This window comes from Tupaia chinensis, unplaced genomic scaffold (assembly GCF_000334495.1).
Source record: "Tupaia chinensis unplaced genomic scaffold, TupChi_1.0 Scaffold000416_1, whole genome shotgun sequence".
Lineage (NCBI taxonomy): Eukaryota > Metazoa > Chordata > Mammalia > Scandentia > Tupaiidae > Tupaia > Tupaia belangeri.
Genome location: NW_006159921.1, coordinates 3,098,710 through 3,102,805, shown reverse-complemented (window position 1 = coordinate 3,102,805; position 4,096 = coordinate 3,098,710). Strand labels below are relative to the sequence as shown.

Sequence of the window (4,096 nt, the reverse complement as noted above, 5' to 3'; positions counted from 1 at the left end):
TTCTTGCTTTCTATCTCTCTGTCTCTCTCTCTCTGTCTGGCGAGCACACGCGCCCTATAGCCAAACCTCTAAAAAAAAAAAAAGATGAGGTCTGTAAAATCTTTTCTTAGAAATTTACTTACTAGTTATGTAGAGATGGTTGCATTAAATGTTCTCTATAATTTAATAATATACTTGTGGACTAAAAGATACAAGTGCTGTATAAATTATCCAATTATGTTAAACTAGCATATCTGCCTTTATTGTGTTATTAACCTGAATAGTAAGCCCTTTAAAATGAGTTTTTTAAATATTTGAATGTGTTTTGTTTGGTATTGTATTTATTCAATAAAGTATTTAATTAGTGCTTAAAAAAAGAAAAAAGAAAGATAATCTTGCTGGGTATATAGTATTCTTTTTTTTTTTTTTCTTTTTTTGGAGAGATTTTCACTGTAGGGCGCGTGCGCTCGCCAGACAGACAGAGAGAGACATAGAGACAGAAAGCGAGAAATCACCCCCCAGGGGGGATGGTCACGCTGCAATCCCTTTTCCTCCATTCTCCTCTCGGGATCTTGGGCACGCACGCACACACGCCCGGCGTGAGTTTTAAGCCATCGGGTCCGGGACATGAACCGCGGTCGACTATGTGGGAGTCCAGCGACATAGCCATTACGCTAACTGCTGGTTCCAATAGTATTCTTGATTGAATTGATTTTCACTTAACACGTTGAACATATTTTCCCATTCTTTTCTTGCCTGCATTGTTTCCGAGGAGAGGTCCGACGTTACCCTTATGGGATATCCTTTGAATGTAACTTGACGTTTCTCTCTTGCCAATTTTAGTATCTTGTCTCTGTCTGTGGTTTTGGTCAATCTGGCTATGATGTGCCTTGGAGAATATCATCTTGGATTGATTCTATGTGGGTTCCTTTGTATTTCTTGGGTCTGGATGTTTGAGTGCCTCTCTAGGTTTGGAAAGTTTTCTTCCATGATTTCATGGAATATATTATCAATGCCCTTATTACTTTTTCAGCTTCTGGGATACTGATGATCCAGATGTTTGGTCATTTAACGGTATCTAGTATTACTCATATGTTATTCTCATTTGGGAGGGGGTTATTTTCTCACTCTTTTTGGTGAATTTTTCTGTATGAGAGGTTCTATCTTCTACATCTGAAATTTGCTCTTCTGCATGATCTAATCTACTTTTGATATTTTCAATGGAAGTTTTGACTTCCTATATTACAGCCTTCATCTCTAACAATCCCATTTGTTTCTTTTTTATGATGTGTATCTCCTCTTTCAGATCATGCAACTTCCTCACTCCTGGAACCTGGTGTCTCTTTCTCCTGCATCTTCTGGAGTTCATTGTCTCTCTTCTCTTGCTTCTCTGTTAGCTTTGTCACTATGAATATTTTAAATTCTTTAACATTTCCATGAGTTCCTTTATATTCTCTGTGGAGGAAGAGGAGTTACTCTTTTTCTTTAGAGGAGAGATATTTTCTTGGTTTCTCATATTTCTTGTGCCTCTGCAATGGTTTCTGGTCATCTGATGGGTTATACCTTTTTCCCTAGTTTTTGGAATTACATCTCAGTATTTATTGAAACACAGGAGGAGGTGACCTGCAGTCTGGCTCCTGGCCTCCCTCCTGGGGAGCAGGAGAGTGAAGTCTGGGTAGAGGGTCTTTGGTGTTCATAAACTCTGAATGGGGCTGCTCAGAACTCTAATATAGATGGCTACTGATTGGCTTCTCCTGGCTCCTGGAGACATCTGGGGAACAAGAGAGTGAAGTCTGGGCAGAGGGTCTTCGGTGGTCATAATGCTCACTTTTGTATTTCTCTCTCTGTGATTTTGACATAATTTTTTTCTTAGGAATTACTTATTTTATTTTATTTATGATATTATTATTTCAATTTGCAAAAGGGTATGTGCACTCACCAGAGCGAGACAGAGAGAGAGAGAGATGGAAAGTGAGAAAGCAAGCTGCCAGGTCTGGGACTCAAACTGCAATCGGCCATGTCAGAATCCAGTATCTCAATCACCACACCACTGCTGGCCCTGATGTACTTATTTTCTAAAGTATTTGAATAAAAATTAAATTTATATTTCATTTTTTGAAAAATTAGGGCTGATCCCATGACCTGTGGGTTAAGGGAGCTGGATCCCACGTGGCCAACCACACAGTTTGAATACTGGCCCTAGCAGCTTGAAAAATACACCAGACACATGAGCCTGTATGCCCATATTCCCAATAAGATGGAGAAATGGAGAAGGGATTAAGGATGACTATGCTCCAAGGAGCAGTACTTTGTCTCTCACCATCTGTCTCTGTCATTGTCTTTCTAGCCAGTGCACATGCCTGCTGGGGGGAATAAAAACAAAGTTTAACTACATTTTACTAATATTTTTAATAAAAATTAATAATTCTAGCATTCAGATGTCAATTCATATCATGTTTAATGAATGTTGCAGTTAGACCTGCATACATGCACATTTGCAAGAACTGCAATATTAATTATTTAATGTTACAAAATATTTCTCAGCTGTCACTTGCGACTGTTGCAAATAATAGAACAATGCTGAGAAATGATACCTTGTTATATAAGAATCTACTGCATTCCTGGTATCTGAGAGGAAGGTTTGACAAGTTAATTCGTCTTTTTTTTTTTCCCTTTATGGGCTCTTCCTCTCTATGCTTTGAAGCAGTGTCTAGCTCTGTTATCAGCAGTACAACTTACAAATCTTCAAGGCATTCTGACTCAATCTTTTTTTGTTCCAAGGACATAGGGACAGAAATGCAGAGAAGCAGTTTCTTGGGATCTGAACAGTGGAAGGCATGATAACAGATGTTTAGAGTTTTTGGATTCTGCTATGCCAGCACCGAGTGTCAAATCCCAAGTGACAGACATCTTAAACTCCTTAACATACAAATCTGCTCTGTTTGTTACATGTGAGTCCTCCAAAGCTCAAGAGCTCTGCTTGCTTGCCTGAGCTAAGGACAGCGGTCACTCTGAATGTTACCTAATGAATTGATGAGAGATCTGTGGAGAGTAAGATTCCTGGCAGATGAGAGTTGGGGAAAGGAGCCACCCTGGGAGAAATCTGGGAGAAAGGGCAGAGGTGGATTTGTATGAGGCTAACGAAGCTTCAAGGTCTCTCATTTGCACAGATTATGCCAATGACTGCCTAATTTGTGTTCTCCTTTCTTTTGATTTTATGATTAAAACTGACACATAATAATTATACATATACATAGTTATACATATATAAAGTTTACAGGATACTTTTTTTCCCCTTTTTTTAAAGAGAGATTTTTGCTATAGGGAGCATGTACTCGCAGGAGAGACAGAGACAGAGAGACAAAGTGAGAGATCATCCCCCGAGGGGATGATCATGCCTCAATCCCTTCTTCTGCATTCTCCTCTCAGGATTTTGGGCACACGCACACTCACGCACCTGGTGTGAGTTTTAAACCACTGGGTCTGGAACTCCAACTGTGGTCGACTGCATGGGAGTCCAGCACCATAACTACTACACCATCTGCTAATCTCTACAGTGTGTTTTTTGGATACATGAATACAATGTGTAATGATCAAATCGGGATAATTAGAATACCCATCGTCTTAAATATTTATCATTACTTTGTGTTGGGAACATTCAAAATCCTCCCTTATGACTATTTTGAAGTATATGTTAAATTATTGTTAATCATATCCACAAAACTTAAGTTACAAAAGTTAAGAAACAGTATCAGGGCCCAAGCCAGATAGGTTCAGGGTAGTTTAAGACAGTGTCAACCTCTGACAGTTCCTGAAATACTCAGTGGGACCTGAAGCATAGAGCTGAGAGCAGAAGGCCTAGGCCAGTAGGGTTTCATGGTGATGTCCACAACTGCAGTCCCGAGATTCGTCCACATCTTTGAGGAAGTACTCATTGACAGAAATATAATGCAAGTTATATGTATAATTTTCAGTTTTCCAGTGGCCACATTGAAATGAGCAAAAATAAACATGTGAAAGTAATTTTAATAATATATTTTATTTAACCCAATGTATCTAAAATATGAACTAAGTTCTTAAACTTTGGTTTGCCTTTTTTTTTTTTTTTTTTTTTTTG

General features: G+C 38.7%; 1 long non-coding RNA gene across 1 annotated transcript in view; it reads right to left on the bottom strand.

The window, feature by feature from the left end:
• LOC102489660 (uncharacterized) overlaps nucleotides 1-4,096 on the bottom strand; it is a 76,406-nt gene that overhangs the window by 37,625 nt on the left and 34,685 nt on the right. The gene's annotated exons all lie outside the window — the stretch shown is intronic.